The sequence below is a fragment of the Podarcis bocagei genome, assembly GCF_964188305.1.
Source record: "Podarcis bocagei genome assembly, chromosome: 10".
In the NCBI taxonomy this organism is placed as follows: domain Eukaryota; kingdom Metazoa; phylum Chordata; class Lepidosauria; order Squamata; family Lacertidae; genus Podarcis; species Podarcis bocagei.
Genome location: NC_138135.1, coordinates 66,133,272 through 66,158,732, shown reverse-complemented (window position 1 = coordinate 66,158,732; position 25,461 = coordinate 66,133,272). Strand labels below are relative to the sequence as shown.

The 25,461-nt window shown below is 43.5% G+C and overlaps 1 long non-coding RNA gene across 1 annotated transcript in view; it reads left to right on the top strand.

The window, feature by feature from the left end:
- The first annotated feature begins 8,529 nt into the window (after nucleotides 1–8,529).
- LOC308596707 overlaps nucleotides 8,530–25,461 on the top strand; it is a 30,587-nt gene continuing 13,655 nt past the window's right edge. Inside the window, exon 1 of the long non-coding RNA XR_014012674.1 lies at nucleotides 8,530–8,614. This is a non-coding gene — a long non-coding RNA (uncharacterized lncRNA). The remainder of the gene's footprint in view (nucleotides 8,615–25,461) is intronic.

The following is a 25,461-nucleotide window of genomic DNA, read 5'->3' as shown; positions in this document are numbered from 1 at the left end:
TCACCTCTTGAGTGTCTTCTTCTTCTTCTTCTTCTTCTTCTTCTTCTTCTTCTTCTTTGTTGATCACTCGTAGTCGACTAAGATTGTCTTAATAGTGAGTCTGTAAGGGACTGTAGAAGCCAATTCTGGATCCACATGTCCTTCCACAGTGGGGACATAGGTTTCTGGGCAGGAGTTGATCACGGTGAAGGTTTGCCGAACTTGCCTTTCTCTTAACTCATTTCTCCTTTTCACCCTGAGTTTGTTCTTCAAAGTCCACGACACCTTTGGTAAAGGCTGTTTTCCAATTGAAGCGCCCACAGGTCAGTGTTTCCCAGTTATCAGTGCTTATACTACTTTTTTTGGGGGGGGGGATTTGCCTTGAGAGCGTCTTTAAACCTCTTTTGTTGTCCATCGGTATTTCGCTTTCCATTCTCAAGTTGGGAGTAGAGTAATTGCTTTGGAAGACGATAATCAGGCATTCAGACATGACCAATCCAACAAAGTTGATGTTGAAGAATCATTGCTTCGACACTGGTGATCTTTGCTTCTTTCAGTACACTGCCATTGGTTCACCGGTCTTCCCAAGTGATGTGTAAATATTTTCAGAGACACCATTGATGGAATCTTCCAAGGAGTTGGAGATGGTATTTATAAGTGGTCCATGTTTCAGAAGCTTACAGTAAAGTTGGTAGTACAATAGCTTTAAAAACAAGCATTTTGGTTTCCCTGCAAATGTCCCAGTCCTCAAACACCCTGCGCTTCAATTGGGAGAAAGCTGCACTCACAGAGCTCAGGTGATGCTGAATTTTGGCATTGATGTCGGCCCTCATGGAAAGATAACTGCCCAGGTAGGAGAAGTGATCAACACTTTCCAACATGACACCATTAAGTTGGATTTGTGGCACGGTGGAGGGGTTGTTTTGTGCTTATGATTAATTAGTGGGTTGTAATATTAAACATTAACCCTGTACCTGAACTGATTTGGGATCCAGGAAGGGTCAGCCTGATCGAAGGGTCATGGATCAAGGCCACAGGTTGGATTGGGGGCACTGTGCCCAGCCCTAATTTACAGCCACCTTCTGGGTGGTGACTTCTTGTCAAAACCTACCATATAGTTTTATCCTAAATTATCCCATTTCAAGCCACACGTTCACCAGCTATTCTCTGTGAATAGCATCCATTCAACAAACCATCTGAACACCACCTTAAAGAGAACCATAGGAAGCTACCTTATACCGAGCAAGACGCTTAGATCCATCTAGCTCAGTTTGTCTACACTGATGGGCAATGGTTCTCCATGGTTTCAGATAGGGGTCTTTTCCAAATGAACCTGGAGATGCCAGAGATTGCACCTGTGACCATCTGCATGCAAAGCAGATATTCAGTCCCTGAATTACTACCCTTCCCAGGGACTTCAGGATAAAAAACTGGATTTCTTCCTAAGTGTAGCTATGATTACTTTGACAAAATAATTACTGAGTTTTGGGAATCCATGTGAAAAATAAAATCCAATTGGGGCTAGTGATGGAATATTATACAAACCAGAAGAAGAAGAAGAAGAAGAAGAAGAAGAAGAAGAAGAAGAGGAGGAGGAGGAGGAGGAGGAGGAGGAGGAGCAGGAGGAGCAGGAGGAGGAGCAGGAGCAGGAGCAGGAGCTGGAGTTTGGATTTGATATCCCGCTTCATCACTACCCAAAGGAGTCTCAAAGCGGCTAACATTCTCCTTTCCCTTCCTCCCCCACAACAAACACTCTGTGAGGTGAGTGGGGTTGAGAGACTTCAGAGAAGTGTGACTAGCCCAAGGTCACCCAGCAGCTGCATGTGGAGGAGCGAGTAAGCGAACCCAGTTCACCAGATTACGAGTCTGCTGCTCTTAACCACTACACCACACTGGTCAACCTTCCTTCCTTCTTTGCTCCCTTCCTTCCACTATAAATATAAGCAGGTCTAGCAATGAATGCCATTTTTAATTTTTTTGCAAAAATCCAGCTGATCCACTCTAACATTCTTTGATCCTTCAGACCATTTGGACTAAAATGCCTTTTTTGTGTTTGAAGTACACAATTTGGAAATAAGATTACAGTGGTACCTCGGGTTACATATGCTTCAGGTTACATACGCTTCAGGTTACAGACTCCGCTAACCCAGAAATAGTGCTTCAGGTTAAGAACTTTGCTTCAGGATGAGAACAGAAATCGTGCTCCAGCGGCGCGGCAGCAGCAGGAGGCCCCATTAGCTAAAGTGGTGCTTCAGGTTAAGAACAGTTTCAGGTTAAGAACGGACCTCTGGAATGAATTAAGTACTTAACCCGAGGTACCACTGTATCTAGAACACTTTGTCTACAGTTGGCAAAGAAATAAGGCCTTTTGCAAAGCAATTAGTGATCCGTAATATTAGCACCATCTGAAACTAACATGGAAACAATTATTTTTTAGAGTGTAGTTTCCATGGTTATTATAATTGATGATAGTAATTACACCATGGTGTTTAGAACATGGCCTCTGAGGCAACGCATAGCCATTTGGCAAACTATTCAGACACCCTTTTTCAGACAAGAGCCTAAAATGCCAGACACTAACCTTACTAGTGCTTAAAGAACCCACTTTAATATTAAACACTTAGCAATGTGGAAATATAAGCAAGTAATTCTCTGCTCCAGTGGGTGACTTCTCCATCCCCCCACGGCCAATTTTCTTCCCCACCCCATGCAGAACGTCTCCACTTTTCTTTGCCTTCCAAATCTTCTTGATCATCATAACAAACAAAACTCTAAAAAGAGCAAATGCACTAGCTCCCAACTGCATCTGTACAGATTGACTTCTTTTGCATGATTTAATCCTATTGCAAAAATACGTATTTTCTGCTCATGGCCCTTAGAGATTTATATCTCACAACACAGAAAAACAACAAACAAGCCAGTGTAGCCGACAGTGAACAGTTTTCCTAATATGGACTAAGCGTTATTGTAAAGCATAGCCTTTTCAGGGAATCTCTTCTCATTCCAGAAAAGCCTAATTTACAGCAAAGTCACTAGCCTGATAATATTGGACAGCGGATGGAGTCTGAAGTGTATGAATAAGAGTTGTGGACACTGGGATTATATAGACAGGGATAAACAGAAGTGCCTGGATTGGCTTTGAATTTTATTTTATTTTTTGCCCATGACAAAATGTAATCATTCTATTCCAGAGTGGTTGGTGGAATCTGGAATGGTCCTTACTGTATCAGAGGCCCCCAACTCACATGTTTGTGGATCTCAAATGTGGCAATGCAGTACTGATGCAGAGAATACTGTCTCTGATGGATAGATGAATCCTGTTGTATACTTGCTCCAAAGTTATGTTCCCCTCTGTCTTTCTCTTTTATTTGTATGGTGATTTAAAATTTCCTTAGAAGTTAGAAGTATGTTCCTTAGAGTTGAACATACCTTATCATTGAGATGAGGCTGGCATTGGTGTCTTTCTATTAAATAATTCTCTGGTGTTCTGCAGTTTTCTCGTGGTTTCTGATCTAAAAAAAAGCCCAGGAGAGAAATTACATCATTCCATCCTCTCCGTGGCCCAGGAAGCTTGGAGTTTAGATGTGGGAGAACTTCAGTTCAGACCACATAGAAAGGTGAACCTACCCAAGTTCACACTTTTTGAAACACTGCCTGAACCAAAACACAGCCATCCTTTGCAATTCACACTTCTCTGAATTTTGCAATGCCTTTTCCCAGTCAAGCACTGTGTACAAAAATGCATATATTATGGTAAAGTGTGCATAAATATTAGTGAAAATAACGAACAAATAGAAATTAGATTGCATTCCCAGTCTTTGTCTTCAGCCGTTCCCCCATATATTCATGAAATATATTTTCAACAACAGCTTAGACACACACTATATTATTGGCTACATCCAATAATCAGGTTTGATTTATTCCAGTTTATGTATTTTAGACCATGTTGCCACCGCATATACTGCTACTGGCTGTTCTTTTTTTTTTAAAAAAAAAAATATTAACAGGCCAATCACATCACATTATCCAAATCACATTAGTTCCAAATTATACAGCCAAATTTTAAATTTTATTGGGGGTGCCCATACATCAAGCTCCGCACGAGTCCAAAACTCCGAACGAGTCCAAACATCACTTATATTACTGCTTTAATTAGACAGTTCTATCCAGTTCAATCCAGATAGTCCTTTATTACTTTCTTTCTCTTCTTGTTGTTATCGTATATTCCTTTCTTTGCGATCTCTGATAATTTTCACAAGCAGGTTAGCAGGCATCCTCTGTGTGGGTTTTGTACCCTTCCAAAATCATATCGTCCAGGGACAGCCTCTGTTCAACGCTTCCATAAAAAGAATTAATCTTCGGTCTGTCCTTTACTTTTCTCAGGCTTGCCAAATAAATCAAATGAGTCAGGAGGCTCTGTCAGGTCAAACTTGGGTTCCAACATTCCTTCTCTTTCGAACGATCCTGATTCTCCTCCCCCTGTCCTTCTTTCTCCGGCAAGCCTGTCTTGGCGAGACGCCATTTTTTAACTGCGTCATAAAAATTTTCCTCGTTCTCACCGTTCACCAATCCTCTCTCCTGTTATAATCCATCCCACACAGTTTTTGAATTTCTGCTTGTGATTAATAAAAACGCAACGATCTTATTTCTATCTGGGGGAAGGGTTATTAATATCACATCGTGCAAAGAAGAAAAAAAAAGTTTTTTCCTCCACCCCCCCTTCATTCCAAACATACAGTCTCCTAGTGGTGATTCATCAGAAGATTTACTTATCCATCCGTCACTCCTGGTCACAGAGATCCATTACTCAGCAGTCTTATCTCTCGAACATTACTTGATATATGTGCTTCAGCTTCATCCAATCGTATGTTTCCAATTATAATTCCGAGCTGAAGCTAACCAGCACGCGCTAATTGGAATCAGCGTCAGGAAGATGTGACTTCACCGAGGGCTCATGCCAAGTGTTTGGCACCCCCATCTCTCGGATCAGGGGGTGTATTGTGAACACCGCTGGCAAGGCAGCGCCCCCCCCACTCCTGGGGGGGTAGGAAGACTGCATACTTCCCATAGCAGCCCCTTAATTACCTCGTGTGGGTCAGAGAGATGTTATTGTTGGCCATCTTCCAACGCGCCACCTGGTTTCCCCCACTACTGGCTGTTCTTATCTGTCTGGGATTCTTTGCTGCAAAATGCCATAACCAATGATTTCAATAAACGGCTGTTTGAATAATTATAAAACTCCACTTCTTTCCCCTGGCCTCCTCTTCATCTGCAGGGTCCTTTCTCCTATCGACAATTCCTAATACAGTTGCCATTTCTTATACACCAGCTTCAGACTCATTGATGTCTTGGATTACACATTCCCCTTTTCTATTATATTCAGTTTCTGTCTTTAAATTTTGTTCTCACAAACTCATTTTTCCCACCAAGCTTTTCCCTTCTCTGCCACTTCTCGACTTTCATTTCACTTGCCTGGATCATCCTCTCAAAATATCACATTATAACAGCAACATGTGTAGACATCTGTGCCTACTAAGCATTTAGATTTCATCTTTCTTCCTGTTCACCTTCCTTTGCTTCCTCCAAGCTTCTGGCCTGATTTTTAGATCCGGAACAGGAATCCATTGTTTCCTGCCTTGTGGTACTGTTATCTACTCTTGACTCTATGGGACAGGGAAGCCAAACTCTAAATGAATGAAAAATGCAGAGCGCTTCTTATGATAATCATTGCTGAACAGAATGCAGAGGAAAAGGAAAGTCTAAAGGCAATATACAGGGAGAAAACAGTCAATTACTAAACAAAGCAACCAAACTCACCGAGCACTAGTTAAATGTTTTCTAAATGATATGGAACAAAATCAGCGGAGGAGCAAACATGCAAAACTATAGACATATTCAGAACAGATGTCAAGAAACACATTTTATGTTTGGCATATTTCCTCAAGTTTGGATTAATCTCTGGAACCAGATGGTATTTATCTGTAGCAGGAGACCATCTCCCTACAGAAATGCAAACATCAGCAAAAAGCAAAACAAAACAAAATCCGCGCTCCCCCCCAAAAGCTAACCCCTCCACCCCACAAAACTAATATAGGAAACATAGGTTTCTGGAAGATAGAACGCAATGACAATGGTCACATGCAATATATCAATAAGCATTATTCTGTTTCATCTTCAAACGTGCTGATTCACAGAGATTTTATTTTATTTTTGCCAGTGAGCTGTAGATTCCTTTCGAACAGAAGAAAGTGAAAAGTGACTTTCTCACAGACCAAAATTCACGGAACTGTTTTGATGGCATCAAAGATTTGCATACAAGGATTGATGCAATATTAATGTATCTTCTTAGTCATGTGCAAAGTCACCAGGAATAATTTATTTATAAATTTCAATGTCGTGGTCCTAAGCAATATATTTACATCAGTGAATCAGCATCAGTAGTTGATGAATCCCATGGGGCACCAGAGATTCTTCTCTATTATCTTGCTCTCCTTGCTTTCAACTGTCCACTTAGGTTCACATGTTTTCCCACATGCATTTTTGCTTTTGAATTGTGGTGCTGGAGGAGACTCTTGAGAGTCCCATGGACTACAAAAAGATCAAACCTATCCATTCTGAAGGAAAGAAACCCTGAGTGCTCACTGGAAGGACAGATTCTGAAGCTGAGGCTCAAATACTTTGGCCACCTCATTAGAAGAGAAGACTCTCTGGAAAAAACTCCGATGTTGGGAAAGATGGAGGGCACAAGGAGAAGGGGACGATAGAGGACGAGATGGTTGGACAGTGTTCTTGAAGCTACCAGCATGAGTTTGACAAAACTCCAGGAGGCAGTGGAAGACAGGAGTGCCTGGTGTGCTCTGGTCCATGGGGTCATGAAGAGTTGGACACGACTAATCGACTAAACAACAACAATGTATCATGGATTTGGGATGCCACTATGGCAATACACTTCCACATGATCATCTTCTACATGACCTGGAGCACGGGCAACCAATGTGATGCCTTCTAGAAATTGCTGGGCTATAATTCCTGTCATCTTTAACCAATGGCTGTGCTGGCTGGGTCTGATGGGAGCTGAAATTCAGCATCAACATCTGGAGGGTGTAGTGCTACCTACCACTGACGTAGAGCTTTTAATCTAACTATAGTGATGTGGGAAACAAGGAAGTATATTCAGTAATACTTGAATAACAACATACTGGCCACACACACACTTCTGATTTTGTCTCATGCAGGATTACAAATGGATGAAGTCACTAGGCTTTGCTGTGGAAGAATTTTAGTGAAGTTGCTCACCCTCTTGAATCCACCAAGATTTCCAAAATCTGATGGGTTCTGAAGAAGCCAATCGCTGCATCTAAAACGGATGCTAGAATCGCCACTACAACTTGCTGTACACATATAGAAGGTTTTGTGTAGTCAAGCAGTATCGTGGTGCAATGTCAAGAAAGCCAACATACCTGTCTGGCTGCTTTAAATCCAAGAGCTTTGAAGCGGGCAGGTCTCACTATTCTCCAAGCTAATCGTATTCTTAATTGTTTGTCGGAATTGGAAAATGCACGGCAATTTGTATGGGTGAAAGCTCTCAGACAAATGATGAGATAATTACTTGAATATGCATTGATTGTGCAATTGGCCGGATGATTTTCTATCAGAAAGTGTTTGGGTTGAAAGGGAATAAAGGATTGTAGTACCTTGAAGAGATCCAGCTTGCAAATGAGTGATCCAGACATGTAGGACTATTAGCCCCAGACCAAGCCTTCGTGTGGCATGGATATCATTGCTGTTGCCACCACCGTTTGTACTGAGATAAGAAGGGGAAAGTTTGCATTTGTGGGAATAGCCATCATCTCTCTGTTCCAATGCACCAGGACTTGGTGCAAGCCTAGCAAGGATAAATTTGGGACCGTGTAGACCTTTTTCATAGAATTATAGAGTGGGAAGGTTTCCTGAGGGTCATCCTGCAATGAAATAATCTCAACTAAAATATCCCTGACAGTTAGCCCTCCAACCTCTGCTTAAAAACCTCCAGTGAAGGAGAATCAACCACTTTCTGAGGGAATCTGTTCCACTGTCAAACAGCATTTTCCATCAGAAAGTTCTTCCTGATGTCTAGTTGGAAATTTCATTCTCGTTACTTGAATCCATTAGCTTGGTCTTACTCCCTGGAGCTTGAGAAAACAAGCTTCATATTGCAATGTGACAGCCATTGAGATGTTTGAAGTTGGCTATCATATGTCTAAGCGGTGGGGTCAACTATAGGGGTGGAAGAGGCTTCAGCCCCCTCAATATTTCTGGGCAGTGCCACCAATATTGAGGGGGCCACCATCCCCCCACTGCCGCTGGGCGAGCATTGGCCCACAGGGTGGAGGCAGAAAGCATGAAGGGTGATTTTTGCCCTCCGTGCCCCCCACCCGCAGGCAAGTGCTGACGGGACAGGCGAGGCAGAACGGGCAACGAATGGGGGTGGGACAGGTCAGGTGATGCCAGGCCCCCACAATGTGGGGAGCAAGTTGGCGCCCTTGCCTCTCAGTCTACTCTTTTTCCCAGGCAGCTGCACAACAGACGCCAATAATTCCAACCAGGAGCCATCTCAGATGATAATGTATTCCACAATTTGGCTGCTGGATGCTATGTAATGTTATATATTTTCTGGAATCAAGAGCAGTTTTGCATCCACATGAAGATCTTTACAAAGCAGATATTTATATCAACGTATAAAAAACTTCCAGCTTTAAACAAACAGAGGTTGTTGTTGTTGTCAACCAGAGTCAGGGCCTTTTCAACACTGGCTCCGGCCTGGTGGAACGCTCTGTCTCATGAGACCAGGGCCCTGCGGGATCTGATTTCTTTCCGCAGGGCCTGTAAGACTGAGTTGTTCCGCCTGGCCTTTGGCTTGGAGCCAGTTTGATTCCCTACCCCTCTTTCTTTTTTTCCTTTCTCCTCCTGTGATGAGACTGCATTTTAATGTTTCAATTTTTAAATGTATTTTAATCTTGTTTTTAAGTTGTATTCATTCAACTTGTTTTTATTATTGCTTGTTAGCCACCCTGAACCCGGCCTTGGCTGGGGAGGGCAGGGTATAAATAAAATTTTTTATTATTGTTGTTGTTTTTTTTAAAAAAACACCTCCCTTCATCCATCATTGTAGTCAGTTCTTCATGTCACTGATATCTCAGCAACCTGCAATGCCCATTCTCGTACATTTGGAAGACCACTCCCCCCACTATTGTGGGTAGACAAGAAGGAGGGAATTGGTTTGTTTCTCTAAATTTTGTGCTTTAGTTCTCCAACCAAGAAAATATGTAGAGATTTTTGTGTGAAGACTTCTACCAAAGAATCCTGATAATTATAGTTTGCTAAGGGTGCTTGGGATTTTAGCTCTGTTTCCAAGATTCTTTGAGGGAAGCCATGTACAGTTTCCGGGATTCTTTGAGTGAATCCATGTGTTTTAAATGTACATAAAAGGTAAAAATAAAAGGTAATGGACCCCTGGACGGTTTAGTCCAGTCATAGGCGACTATGGGGTTGCGGCGCTCATCTCGCTTTCAGGCCGAGGGAGCCAGTGTTTGTCCACAGACAGCTTTTCAGGTCATGAGGCCAGCATGACTAAATCGCTTCTGGCGCAACTGGACACCATGACAGAAACCAGAGTGCACAGAAATGCCATTTACCTTCCTGCCACAGCAGGTAGTTATCTACTTGCACTGGTGTGCTATTGAACTGCTAGGTTGGCAGGAGCTGGGACAGAGCCACAGGAGCTCACTCAGTCATGGGTATTTGAACCACTGACCTTCTGATCGGCAAGCCCGAGAGGCTCAGTGGTTTATATCACAGTGCCACCCACATTTTTTTTTTTTCAAATGTACAGTGTGAGTGTGACCTACAATCCTTCCTTCTTCCAACCAGACAACTGTAAGAGGGAATAACTGGTAGGGGAAAATGAAAGGTCTGAGTTCTGGAGCAAAAATAATTGTTCTGCTTGGGAACAATTGTTCCCAATAATTGTTCATGCCCCACAGTCAACAGCCACAATCCACCATGGATATCTGATGTTTAAGCCACAGGTGGAAGATGCACAAAATCAAGAAGGGTTTGCACAGGGGACTTTTGCCTTGCCTTGCAATAAAAGGGAATGCAAACAGGAGATCTCTTACCAGTTCTTAACAAAATTCTTCAAAAACTGAGGGCACTGTGAGCATCGCGTGTTTTGATGTATGAAAACACTGGGATTTTCTGCGTAAATTTTTGCATCTCATTGGGACTTTGCCCACAGTGACATTTTCCTGTGCAAAATCTGGCATTTTTAAAAGTAAAAAAATCCGTCCATATATAATGGCAAGATCAAAGCTAGAGCAATCAGTATATACTGATCTGATATCACAAAGGAAAATGTTGTGATATAGCACCATCTGCAGGTGCAGAACAATACCATGTTTGCCCAAAGCATCGCTTGAAATATTTATGCTTCCCTACTTTTCCCTCCCTGAAGCAGGAATAGGGCATGCATTTTGCATGGATTTGATACACTGGAGACATAATTGCAATAGCATTATATAACTATAGAATCTGAGCTATTAGCTTATTTATAGTTACACGGCACAGAAGTGATGTGAAACAAAAGGGATTTTAGGATAAGCAATAATGCAGCTGCAAAGCTATCTGTAGTAGTTAAAATATGCTAGTTGTACAATTTGTATGCAAAATAGGATTTACTTTAGATGGTGCACCTTTCTGGAAAAAAACAGAATGTTCAATATTAAAAATCAATAAGAAAACATGCACCCTGTATTATATAAGGAAATGGCTTGGTAAACCTTTGCAAGGGCACTTGGGTTTCGTGTGGAGAACTGACTGTGCCAGTTGGCAGATTTTGGCATCCATAGCCATGGTAAATCAAGGGTGCTGCAAGTCTTCAGTGTCCTTGTAAAGAGGCAACTGGAGTGAGATGCAATGAGTCAGAGTCCTTTTCTAGGCTCTAAGCCACACTTAGTTTGTCCAGGTAAGGAACCAGGAACGGAAGACAGGATTGCTAGGAACGGAAGACAGGATTGCATCAGCATAGCAATGCTGGATAATGCAGCTGTACCATGAAAACTCTTGGATAAGTCAGGTGAAGCAAATTTGCTGATATGGATAGGTGTCCTAGGCAGGTATTCGGCTTGAGAACTACTTGATATGCACGGAATGTGCAATAAGCGAGCTGCATATAATGGTTTTGATCTGCACGACAAACAAAGGACTTTTGCTTATTTATTTATAAAACTCATATATGCTTAATTGCTGAAAGCTCTAAACAGTTTACATGGTATTTAAAACATACATTAATATTATCCATAAATGTTAGATGATAAACACAAAAACCCAAGTGTACATGAATCTGTACTTTAAAAATATATATTATGTATAAAAAGTAAATTTCATATTAAAATCTATGTCAACTTTGCATATTTGGATAGGGTTTCCAAAATAAAAAGGGTGACAGCTGTTGCCAAAAAAATTACCATGATACACTTTATGTGAATAAAATGTCTCAAACATGCACTATATATATATGGGAAAATAGAAGTATATTTGAGAAGTGAAATAAAGACTCAGATTTCACACATTCCCTCCAGTGGAGAAGGTGTCAGCACATTTTTGAGGTGCTATAAATATAGGGATCCCTTCTAGTTAGTTGAGAGGTTGGGATGACACATTAGAGCTGCAACCCTGCACAGACTCCCTTGAAAGTAAGTTCCATTGAAATCAATAGGACTTACTTCTGAGTAGACACAGAATAATAGACTCAAAGAGCTGGAAGGGACCACAAGGATTATCGAGCCCAACCCCCTGCAATGCAGGAATCTCAGCTAAAGCATCCATGGCAGATGGCCATCCAACTTCTGTTTAAAAACTTCCAAGGAAGGAAAGCCCACCACCTCTTGAGGGAGTCTGTTCCACTGCCGAACAGCTCTTTCCCCTGAATGTTTAGTCAGAATCTGCTTTCTTGCAACTTGAAGCCATTGGTTGGAGTCCTACCCTCCAGAGCAGGAGAAAACAAGCATGCTCCCTCCTCCATGGACAACCCTTAAGATATTTGAAGATAGCTATCATCTCTCAGTCTCCTCCCAGTTTCTTCAAGCGCTCTTCAAAAGGCTTAGTTTCCAGACCCTTGATCATCTTGCTTGTCGTCCTCTGCACAGCTTCCAGCTTGTCAACGTCCTCCTTAAATTGTGGTGCCCAGAATTGGTCACAGTATTCCAAGTGTGGTCTGACTAAGGCAGAACAGAGTGGCACTATTACTTCCCTTGGTCTGGACACTAGACTTCTGTTGATGCAGTGTAGGATAGCATTAGCATTTTTTACTGTGTATCACACTGTTGACTCATGTTATCATGTGGTCCACCAAGACCCCTAGATCCTTTCTGCATGTACTGCTAGTAAGCCAGGTGTCCCCCATCCTATATTTGTGCATTTGGTCCTTCCTAAGTGCAGAACATTACATTTGTCCCTATTGAAATTCATTTTGTTAGCTGGCGCCCAGTTCTCCAATCTGTTAAGGTCATTTTGAATTCTGATTCTGCCTTCTGTGGCATTAGCTACCCCTCCCAGTTTGGTGTCATCTTCAAATTTGATGAACATCCCCTCAATTCTTTCATCCATGTCATTTGTAAAGAAATTGAACAACAATCACTTCCTCCCAAGTTTCTGAGCACTTCCACTTCAATCAGTTCCTTCCTATTGGTGAGGACCAGGTCCAAAATAGATGATCCCCTTGTTGGTTCTTCCAGCTTCTGGGAAATTAAATTGTCAACGATGCAATGGAGGAAAGTCTTTGTCCACTGCATGGAGAGCTGTAGCAGTCATGGATTTCCTAAAGGGCATGCAAGCGCTGGTGAAGATCAGAAAACAACTACAGCACACTTACAATGAAATTTAACATCCTACAATAAAGGGTCTTAGGTAGGGCATTGGGAACCCACCTTCCTAAGAAATATTTCTAGTCCTCTTCAAACTCTTTCATAATTTCATTTAAAATTCCTTGGAAAAAATTGCTCCAAGTAGACACTGCCAGAGCCATTGTACAATTCCACTTGTTTGCACAATTTGATGGCAACTCTAATATAAGCCATCCATTGTAGATGACGGGATAATACAGAAGGTGATCACTTGCGGCTTTCTCTAGTTCCCCGATGTCTGCATAATGCTGAATGCATATGGGTTGGACACAATTCTTGTTGATATGTTTACTATCATCTCAGTGGTTAGCAAACAGCTTTGCGATGCCTTAGCCCCGAGTGATATTTTGATGTAAGCATCTCTGCAGATCTGCATTCAAACACTTTACTTGCACTGACATCTTAACACCATTTTCTGATTTAAGATGACAACACTGGGGACAAAGCCCTTTCTGATAGTAATTAAATCAATTAAATCAAACCGTTTTGAACCCAGCATTGACAATAACCTTAGCTGGACCTGAAAGGTTGGGAACAGCAAACCAGGTTAAGCGCTTGGATGAAGAGGGGGGTGGGGTTAAGTTGAATAGTGAATAAGATTTTTATTCATGTGAACATCAGATCCATGTTTAATACCAGTCTCATAGAGATGTAAGATTTTCAGAAACATCTGTGTATTATTGTTGAAAAGCTAAGACCTCCATCGTCTGCACACACTTGCCAGGGAATGTTCCATTGAAATCTATCACTTGAGGCTGTATCCAAAACTGTAAAAATGAAACTCTGGTCATAAAATGAGTCTCCCCTATCTCTCCTCCATCTGCATGTTCGCAAAATCTGCTGCAGAGGGTCCCCCAACCCTTTTGACCAGATTCAAAGGATGTGGGGTTGCAGACGAGAGAAGAGAGAGATCTGTTGTGCACAAGGAAATCTGTTGTGAGAGTGGCACAGTATCATTGGATAGAACCCTTGATTGATTGATTGATTGATTGATTTAACTAGTATTTAAATATTTATCTCTGGAGCCAACCAATCCTCAGTTTTCCAACGTAATCCATTCTGGAAGACCGTTCAAGCTCTGAAACAAAACTGAAGACTCAATATGGAAGCCTCAAAATGGAAGACTCAATATGGAAGACTCCTCAGAAGTTTGACTTCCAAGGCGTGTTTGAAAATGGAAGCATTTACTTCTGGGTTTACGGTGTTCAAGTTCAGAAACGTTTGCCAATGGAAACATTCGAAAACCAAGGTACCATTGTAATTAGAAGCATAGAAAAACAATATAGTATAAAAAAGCTAACATGAAATGAAAAAGAAATCAACAATACATTGAAATCTAATTCAACCAGTATAAAAACCGTATCCAGAAGCACAGTGATAAAACATTGATAAAATCAACAAATGATCAATAAAACAGCTACAAAACCTCAATAAATCATAACCAAGTAAAGTATATCAAAAGTCATTTGGAAAAGGTGGGTTTTCAAAGCCCTTTCAAATACTGAAAATGAGTGGCCCAACCTTTGGAGGGAGTTCTATATAAGGCAGGAACTGTTTCTGAGTTGTTGTTGTTGTTGTAGTAGTAGAACTCAATAAGATTTCAGAGTAAAGATCAGGCTGTAAGTTAGCTTTGAATCAACTGTTATTGTTGTCCTTGGAACTAAAATGTGCTTTTAATTCAGGTATACATGGCTCTGTTTTCTTTAAATAATAAGAATAAACCCTGAAGATAATCCAGGGAGCGTTCTCATTAGTTCAAACACCTGTACATGATAGAACAGAGGGGTACAGCATGAGAAGACAAGATTATTATCAGTCACAGTTTAATTAGCACCCCTGAGACTTGGACATGAAAGGTCTCAGGTCTCTTGAAAACTCATAACTTACGTTAGAAATCATTTCTAAACACTGGGCATATGCCAGACTCCTTGGGAAGATGTGAAATGCCAGCTTTCTTTTGAACGCATTATAATACTTTCGTGATCAACGATAACAGAGGCACTTTTTGTCCCACCCAAGTCCGCGTGTGGTATAATATCAGTACAGTGGTACCTTGGTACTCACATGCCTTGGTACTCAAACAACTTGGAACCCAAACACTGCAAACCCAGAAGTGTTCCGGTTTGCGAACTTTTTTCGGAAGCCGAACGTGCTCTGTTTTGAGTGTTACACTTCCGATTAACATATGAGAGTGCTGGAGGTGAAAGAGTTAAACAGGTTACCCAATCAGGACCCAGGGGGTGGAGTCAGAGGGACTATAAAACCAGCTCTGGGAGGAGCAAAGGGAGGAGTTTATTGGGAGTTGGTTGGTTGGTTGGAGTGGGAGTGGGAGTGAATTGGGATAGAGTCTGGGGGTAGGTTGAGTTAGTGTAGCGCAATAAGCTGAGTCAGGAACAGTTAGGGTCTAGGAAGACAAGTAAATATCTGAGAGGTGGTTTAGTGAGTGAGAGCAGGTAGTGGAAGTTATAGGACTGGATAGACACCCCATGATTGCAATTGACTGATAAACTGCAATAAATAAACAGAAGCTTATGTTCCAATTTAACCCTGACTGGACTCAGTATTGTACCAGGTAAGGCCTGGGTGGTGGCAGTGAGAAATAAAGTGGTGGCACAGGGATCAATAGATGGTGAAACGTCCAAGGTCCCTGTGTGATCACCACACCTTGGTACTCACATGCCTTGGTACTCAAACAACACTGCAAACCCAGAACTGTTCTGGTTTGTGAACTTTTTTCGGAAGCCGAACATGCTCCGTTTTGAGTGCTACACTTCCGATTTGAGTGGCACACTTCCGTTCTGAGTGTTACGCTGAGGTCTGTCAGTTATTTTGTGTTTTTGCTTCTGCACCTCTTTTTGTTTTGTTTTTGTGGCTGTGTGGAACCCAGTTCAGCTACCAACTGATTGATTGTGCGACTGCAGTACATTGTTTATTGCTTTCATTTTATGGATCAATGGTCTCATTAGATAGTAAAATTCATGTTGAATTGCTGTTTTAGGGGTTGTTTTTAAAAGTCTGGAACGGATTGATCCATTTTGCATTACTTTCTATGGGAAAGCGTGCCTTGGTTTTGGAATGCACTTCCAGAACGGATTACGTTCGAGAACCAAGGTACCACTGTAATCCAAGTCTTAATGGGCCCATAAATGATTGTCTCTGAGCATGAGGATCAGGCCAGATTGAAGACATGGTGTAGTAAATGCTTTATTGTCTTTTGTTGTCCTTTATGTTAGTGCTATGTCCTCAGATGTTGTACTTATTGAAGTTGTTCCATGCACACGTTGATTTAGTTGGGTACTGACTGGACACAGCTACAAATGCTAAGGCTGTTGAACAGACTCTTGGGCTTGGGTGTTGTTTGGGTTTCTTTGTTTGGGGTGGGTGTGTTGCTTTTGGTTTCTTGTATATTTCTCTTTGAACTTGTGATTTATGTGGAAATTGTTCAGTTTGGTTGTGCATTTTTTAATGTTTTATTTATTGTTCATGACTACATTTGTCATGTTATAATTATGGATATATATACCATATTTTTTGCTCTATAAGACTCACTTTTTCCCTCCTAAAAAGTAAGGGGAAATGTGTGTGCGTCTTATGGAGCGAATGCAGGCTGTGCAGCTATCACAGAAGCCAGAACAGCAAGAGGGATTGCTGCTTTCACTGCGCAGCGATCCCTCTTGCTGTTCTGGCTTCTGAGATTCAGAATATATTTTTTCTTGTTTTTCCCCTCCAAAAACTAGGTGTGTCTTGTGGTCTGGTGCGTCTTATAGAGCAAAAAACACGGTGTATATATTTCATTTTGTAAGCTGCCTTATGCATGGTTTGAACTGTGGAAAGGTGGCATACAAATAAAATTATGTATGTAATTGTTCTAACTCACACTCCAACCTTAGGGTGAACAGTAGGAAGAGGAGGGTTATGATGGTAATGTTAATAATGTTATTCGCAAAGAAATATTTATGATGTAGAGGGTAAGATTATTGACTTAGCATGCTTCACTTTCTTTCCAAATTTCTGATGCAGATGTTGTCCATATAGCCCATTTCCCCAAATTATGAGAAACATTTCAGCTACTTAAATAGTCTACAAAACAGCATAAATTTATGAGAGGTTCATTGAGAATGCTGACTTTAGTGGCTGTGCCTCACAAATGCCCTTTATGTGTAAATAAAATAATCCAATATGAAAATGTTGATCAATTGCATGGCATATTCTGGATGGAAAAACAGATAATGATGATGTGAACTAAAGTTTGCAACAACGACAACAAAAATTCTCCTATTATAATTATTACTACACACTGGAAACCATTAGGAGGAAACCATATTTGTTTTTAATGAGAAAATGAGACTTGAGTGTGTGTCCTTTTAAAAAGTCTTTTCTGTCGTTGGATTACTGAGCTAATCCTTTAAGATAATAATAGTCGTTTGCCTACCTGTCCACTAATTCTGTCATGTTGCTGCATACAGAAAAGGATTACTGATTCCACAAAGAACTACACTGGTTCTTCTGTAATATGTATTTTGTTAAGAAGAAGAAACGAAAACCCACCGGCTTTTAAAATTAGGAATAATGAAATGAAGTCTTTACCTGTACACCAGTTAGAAGGATCTAAGTATACAATTCAAGCATGACTCTATGGGGAGCCAAAGTTGAATGCCTTATCTCCCATTTGGATCACTGAATTTAGGAGTTGAAGAAGATTGCCACTTGTCTTGCTGAGGAGCTAATTACCCTAATTGATATGCATGATGGGCTGGACTTTAGCAGATGAATTCTGAATCAAAGAATAAGGCTGCAGTATAGTACCAACGGGACACGGGTGGCGCTGTGAGTTAAACCACAGAGCCTAGGACTTGCTGATCAGAAGATTGGTGGTTCAAATTCCTGCAACGGGGTGAGCTCCTGTTGCTTGGTCCTTGCTCCTGCCAACCTAGCAGTTCGAAAGCACGTCAAAGTGCAAGTAGATAAATAGGTACCACTCCGGCAGGAAGGTAAACGGCATTTCTGTGGGCTGCTCTGCTTCGCCAGAAGCGGCTTAGTCATGCTGGCCACATGAACCGGAAGCTGTATGCCGGCTCCCTTGGCCAATAAAGCGAGATGAGTGCCGCAACCCCAGAGTCGGCCATGACTGGACCTAATGGTCAGGGGTCCCTTTACCTTTTATAATACCAACAGGGACGCGGGTGGCACTATGGTCTAAACCACTGAGCCTAGGGCTTGCTGATCAGAAGGTTGGTGGTTCGAATCCCTGTGACAGGGTGAGCTCCCGTTGCTCGGTCCCAGCTCCTGCCCACCTAGCAGTTCGAAAGCATGTCAAAGTGCAAGTAGATGAATAGGTACCACTCCGGCGGGAAGGTAAATGGCATTTCCGTGCACTGCTCTGGACTGACTGCCAGAAGCAGCTGAGTCATGCTGGCCACATGACCCGGAAGCCATCTGAGGACAAACGCTGGCTCCCTTGACCTATGGAGTAAGATGAGTGTGCGCCCCCAGAGTTGTCCATGACTGGACCTAACGGTCAGGGGTACCTTTACCTTTATAGTACCAACAAAAATTGTTGGTGGTGTAGTGGTTAAGAGTGGTAGTCTCGTAATCTGGTGAACCGGGTTCGCTTCCCCACTCCTCCACATGTAGCTGCTGGGTGACCTTGGGCTAGTCACACTTCTCTGAAGTCTCTCAGCCCCACTCACCTCATGAGTGTTTGATGTGGGGGAGAAAGGGAAAGGAGAATGTTAGCCGCTTTGAGACTCCTTTAGGTAGTGATAAAGCGGGATATCAAATCCAAACCCTTCTTCTTCTTCTTCTTCTGGTCATATTCATCACCCTTACAGTTTCTAGTTCATTTCCTTCCATCATGAAAATATGATGAAGGTCTAGTTCACGTGGTGTTGCTGGTATGGATGCCTTCATAAAGTTCACCCTCATTGTTTGTTTATTGGCTGCATTTCTACTGTATAGTACGTGAGAAGCCCATATCACTCAGGCATTTACCAAGACAAAGGTGGAAAACCTGTGGCCCTCCCTACGTTCTTGGAGCCCAACTCCCATCAGTCCCACTCGGCATAGCCAATCATCACCTCTGAAGCCACCACTCGCCATCTTAAGTGCCCTAAAGAGCCACAATGTTAGAAGATGGCAAGTATCAATTTTTTAATGGCGTCTGCCACACTATAACAATAAAATAACTACTGTAGCAACATGGATAGCCATTGCTAATTGGCTTCCTTTTTATAATGGTTAACTGAATCATCTGAGAACGTCATTCAGATGTTTATCAAGATAATTTCATTGGAATTGATACATAGCTATTGAACATACATTGCTTGCTGCTACACTAGACTTTTCTTACACAATCATGTCCTGTAAAGACATTTGTGACATTTTCTGTGAAAAGAGACAAGAAGAATACTTAATTTTTTCCCTAGCTCAACATTTCATTTTAGCAGGAAAGGACACAAAAAGGAAATGATAATGCTAATAAGGCTGAGATTTGTTTAAAGAGAAATACATAAGTAATAACATATTGGACTATAAGAAATAGGGATGTAGGAAATTTTGTTTAGTCCACATTTATAAGCACACTGAACTAATTCATACCTCCTGGATCATGAAGCAATTGTTGATTACTGATCAGAAAGTAATTATTCTTTGGATTTCTCAGTTCTCTGAATTTTGTGACGCAGTTCTTTGTTTTTAAAAATGAACCAGAACTCTTTTTTAAAAAATTAAGAAGAAATGTATGCATATTTTACATCTCCTATGTAGAGAGAGTTTCCCTATGTGGATGTAACGTGCTTGAAGACTTATGCCACTGCTTACTGGTTTGCCCAATTTATGAGGATTTAAGAACAGCCTTGTTCGAAGATTTAAATCTCCCAGTTGGGAGATCGCCTGGGTATTTGATTAATTTTTTCTTAGGGGATAGGTCTCCCTAGGTCTCTGAAAAGTGGCCTGTTTTGCCTTTGGGACAGCCATTTTAAGGGGAAATGGTTTTGGAAATGGCAAGTTAAATTCTTCAGGGAAGCAAACTCTTATCTGACAGAATGTCTGGTTCAAATAATCATTTTAACTTTGCAATGTACTTTATTCTGTTTTATGTATTTTATCATTTCCATGTCTTTCAAACAAAATAGTCAATACAAGTGGCCTAGCACACCTGAGAGAATTCTGGTCCACCATACTTTTTGGAACGGATTATTTCATGGTCTTCAGTAGGGTCAGTATATTCCACAATGTCCCCGCTTGTCACAGCAGGTCCTACTAGCTCTCTAAGCATGCATAATATGGCCTGATGTGATGGAGGATATACAGTGGTACTTCAGGTTATGAACTTAATTCATTCTGGAGGTTTGTTCTTAATCTGAAACTGTTCTGAGCCTGAATCACCACTTTAGCTAATGGGGCCTCCTGCTGCTGCTGCGCTGCTGCTGTATGATTTCTGTTCTCATCCTGAAGCAAAGTTCTTAACTCGAGGTACTATTTCTGGGTTAGCGGAGTCTGTAACCTAAAGCGTCTGTAACCTGAAGTGTCTGTAACCCAAGGTACCACTGTATTTCAAATTCAGATGATACCAGGTATCTAACTGAATGCCTTAGTATTCTGTACGTTTCCTAATAGACAATAGTTTTGGGGTCTCTTCTTCTGGGCAGGGTGGCTCCCACAAGGCCATTTTGGTCGTTCCAGCACAGTTGTATCCCTCTGCTGAGATCTGTGAGCCGTAGACCTGGTTCAATCCATATATTGGTGTCTGGCCTCTTTATTACCTGTTCCAGTCACAACCCACTTTTGATGGCTTCCTGGAATTTCTTTAAAGAACTGATAAACTCATCTAACATTGATTAACTGTAGGTAAAACTCAATATTTGTACAGCAGACTGTATTTATTTTGGTTGTAAATCAGCTGAAATGGATATAGTTATTTTCTCTGGGGTGGCTATGAGGAAAGCTATCCAATAATAACACCAGGGAACACTGGTAGGCAAACAGATGCAAGGAGCTTTATTTAAGGTCATTTGCCATAAAGGATAATGAAATTAACAGGGCAGTCATTTGCATGTCTACTCAGAGCTATGTCCTATTTAGTTCAATGCTAGTTACTCCCAGGTAAGTGTATATGATCGCAGTCTAACAGTAGATAAAGGTAAGCTTTAAAATGTCATTTTCTTCTGGGGAACTGTGCTGGAAACTGTATATGTTCACAATGTGTATGTTCAGAGAGAGATATTAATTGAGTCATACATTGATTTCTGATTGTCCACACACCTAGAACGAAGACATGAGAGATATGTGTGGTTAAATGGTCACAGCTTTACAGTGGTACCTCTAGATACGAATGGGATCCGTTCCGGAGCCCCGTTCGCATCTAGAGGTAAACGTAACTAGCGACAGCACGCGCGTCACTTTTCACTGCTTCTGCGCATGCGCATGACATCATTTTGAGCGTTTGCGCATGCGCAAGCGGCAAAACCCAGAAGTAACGTGCTCCGTTACTTCCGGGTTGCCGAGGTGCGCAACTTGAACGCGCTCAACTCGAAGCATATTTAACCTGAGGTATGACTGTATTCACTACTCTGTAGATGATCTGCAGAGATCAGATCAAAGGTTGTTTGGCTACTTGTGGGCAACTTTAAACTAAGCTGGCTACCTTGAGGGCAAGTCAGATCTGAAGAGGTAGAATGTGAAATCCCCAAGTCTCCTCAACTGGGCAAAACTACTTGTCCTACATTGTAGCATTAAAGCCAAAAACCACCCAGGGAAAATAAATAGCAGTGTGGAGTAGGCGAAATGGGTGCTCCAACAGCTAGTCATGGGACACCCCTCAGAAAATGTTACTTGGTCCCCTGAATGGGTAACCAGCTAATTTCATATTGTTAAATGGGCCCACATCAGAAGAGGTCAGCTTCAGGGAATTCTGTGTCCTAAATAGGGATACACATGCCTTGGTGTGATTGGCCTCACTGGGCCATGTGACCTGTCCTTGAAATAAGAAGCTGGGGAAGTATTGTGTGCTTATCCAGTATACCTGAAGGAGCTTCTCCACCCCCATCGTTCTGCCCAGACACTGAGGACCAGCGCCAAGGGGCCTTCTGGCGGTTCCCTCATTGCGAGAAGTGAGGTTACAGGGAACCAGACAGAGGGCCTTCTCAGTAGTGGCACCTGCCCTGTGGAACGCCCTCCCACCAGATGTCAAAGAGAAAAACAACTACCAGACTTTTAGAAGTCTGGTAATATCTACCAGACCTGCTCCCTTCCAGGGCCTTTTCCAACTGGCCCAGGGGGCGTGGCCCAGGCCCTTTCTCCCAGCTATAAAGGGACTCCTGCTGCAGGGAAGCCTCGGACCATCGGCTGGGTGAGGACTGCAGGGCCTGCTCCCTTCCAGGGCCTTTTCCAACTGGCCCAGGGGGCGTGGCCCAGGCCCTTTCTCCCAGCTATAAAGGGACTCCTGCTGCAGGGAAGCCTCGGACCATCGGCTGGGTGAGGACTGCAGGGCCTGCTCCCTTCCAGGGCCTTCTCCAACTGGCCCAGGGGGCGTGGCCCAGGCCCTTTCTCCCGGCTATAAAGGGACTCCTGCTGCAGGGAAGCCTCGGACCATCGGCTGGGTGAGGACTGCAGGGCCTGCTCCCTTCCAGGGCCTTTTCCAACTGGCCCAGGGGGCGTGGCCCAGGCCCTTTCTCCCAGCTATAAAGGGACTCCTGCTGCAGGGAAGCCTCGGACCATCGGCTGGGTGAGGACTGCAGGGCCTGCTCCCTTCCAGGGCCTTTTCCAACTGGCCCAGGGGGCGTGGTTCCAATGTGTTTTAAAATGTCCTCAAGCAGTCGGTGGCAATTTAAATTTGTATTTCTTTTTTTCCTTTTTTCTCTTGCTGGGGGTGGGTGGGTGTAATGGATATTTGGTTGGGGATTAATTTTAGTGTAATTGTTCTGTTTTTGTTTTCTGTTGTTTTATTGGTTCTGTATAGTTTGTGTTTTGTTTTTAAGGGGCGGGATCAGGGCTGCCTGGGAGTGAGGCCCCAGCCAACACGATGGCTGGGACAAGTTCCACAGGGGGGGAAGCACTGGGACATCCGATCTCGGTGATCATGGGCAGGAGGCGGAGTTACGCTAAGACCAGACCATGTCATTACCGAGGAGGCAGGTTTAGTCGTTGTTTGAAGACTATCCCTGCCTCCGGGTCTGGCCTTGACCAGATGGATACTGGAATCAACAGGGGAACCCCACATAACCTGAAGGTGTTGCTGTGTAATGCCAGGTCAATGGTGAATAAAACCACTGCCATCCACGACCTGATTGTGGATGGAGGATTTGACCTGGCTTGTGTGACAGAGACCTGGTTGAATGAGACAGATGGGCCCGTCCTTGCTGCCGCTTGCCCACCAGGTTTCTCTTACGCACAGCAACCCAGGTCATGTGGGCGGGGAGGGGGGGTTGCAGTGATTTTTAGGAAGTCATTAGTCTGCACCAGGCGTCCTATTGGGAAGACCCAGTTCTCTGCATGTTCTGGAAGTTGGGCAATAGGGGCAGTACAGGATTCCTTTTGGTGTACCGACCTCCCCGCTGCACCAAGGATTCCCTGCCCGAGCTGCTTCAGGTCGTGGCGGATGTTCTCCTGGAGACACCTAGCCTGGTCGTCCTAGGGGATTTTAACATCCACGCCGACACGACCTTACAAGGGGCCGCTCGGGACTTCGTGGAAAGCATGGCCTCCATGGGGCTGTCCCTGAATAAGTTGGGCCCAACTCATAGTCATGGACATGCCTTAGACCTGGTATTCACCTCTAGCGACGTGGGTGATCTGACACTAAGTAAAAATGAAACCAAAGAAGTGCCATGGTCAGATCACTTCCTGGTGCAACTGGACTTCTCCGCGACCCTTCCCCTCTGCAGGGAGGTGGGACCAATTCGGATGGTCCGCCCCCGCCACTTAATGGATCCAAATGGTTTCCAGAGAGTGGTAGGGGATGCTTTATCCCATGTTGATGGCCTTTCAGCTGATTCCCTGGTGGCCCGCTGGAATGCGGAGTTAACCAGGGCTATCGACTGTCTGGCTCCGAAGCGCCCTCTCCGATTGCATGGAGCCCGGACAGCCCCGTGGTTTTCTTCGGAGCTGAGGGCGATGAAACAATCGCTGAGACGGCTAGAGCGTCGGTGGCAGAAAACTCACTCCGAATCTGACCGGACACAGGTTAGAGCTCAACGTCGAGCCTACCAAGTGGCGATAGCGACGGCGAAGAAGACTTTCTTCACCGCCTCTATTGCATCTGCAGAAAATAGTAGCAGGAGACTCTTTCAGGTGGTCCGCAATTTAACGGAACCACCTTTACCATCGGGGCCTTGTAAAGACCCCAAGATCTCCTGCAACGATTTTGCAAAGTTTTTTGCAGATAAAATCACTCATATTCGGAAGGAGCTAGACACCACCGTGGGAGCAGGGCTGGGGCGGGAGAGTGCTGGAGCCCTGTCTGGTCAAGTTGCATGGAATCAATTTCAATCCGTTACCCCCGAGGATGTGGACAGGCTGCTTGGACGAGTGAAACCAACCACCTGTCTCCTTGATCCTTGCCCATCCTGGCTTATAAAAGCTAGCCGGGAAGGGCTGGGCGATGGGCTCTGCGGGGTGGTGAATGCTTCCCTCTGTGAGGGAACATTCCCAGATCCGCTGAAAGAGGCGGTCATTAAACCGCTTCTTAAAAAACCATCTTTAGACCCGGCCAGTATGGCCAACTATCGCCCAGTCTCAAATCTTCCATTCTTGGGCAAGGTGATTGAGCGTGTGGTTGCTGAACAACTCCAGGCACGCCTGGAGGATGCGGACCATTTGGATCCCTTCCAATCAGGGTTCAGGCCTCATCATGGGACTGAAACTGCCTTGGTCGCACTGGTTGATGATCTCCGGCGAGCTAGGGACAAAGGTGAGAGTTGTTTCCTAGTTCTGCTGGACCTCTCAGCGGCCTTTGATACAATCGACCATAACATCCTTCTGGACCGTCTAGAGGGGTTGGGAGCTGGGGGCACTGTTATACAGTGGTTTCGCTCCTTTCTCCTGGGCCGTGTTCAGAAAGTGGTGGTGGGGGATGAGTGTTCAGACCCTTGGGCCCTCACTTGTGGGGTGCCTCAGGGTTCCGTCCTCTCCCCCATGCTTTTTAACATCTATATGAAGCCGCTGGGAGAGATCATCAGGGGGTTTGGACTGGGTGTCCATCAATATGCAGATGATACCCAGCTCTACCTTTCTTTCAAATCAGAACCAGTGAAGGCGGTGAAGGTCCTGTGTGAGTGTCTGGAGGCGGTTGGAGGATGGATGGCGGCTAATGGATTGAAGTTGAATCCTGACAAGACAGAAGTACTGTTTTTGGGGGACAGGAGGCGGGCAGGTGTGGAGGACTCCCTGGTCCTGAATGGGGTAACTGTGCCCCTGAAGGACCAGGTGCGTAGCCTGGGAGTCATTTTGGACTCACAGCTGTCCATGGAGGCACAGGTCAATTCTGTATCCAGGGCAGCTGTCTACCAACTCCACCTGGTACGCAGGCTGAGACCCTACCTGC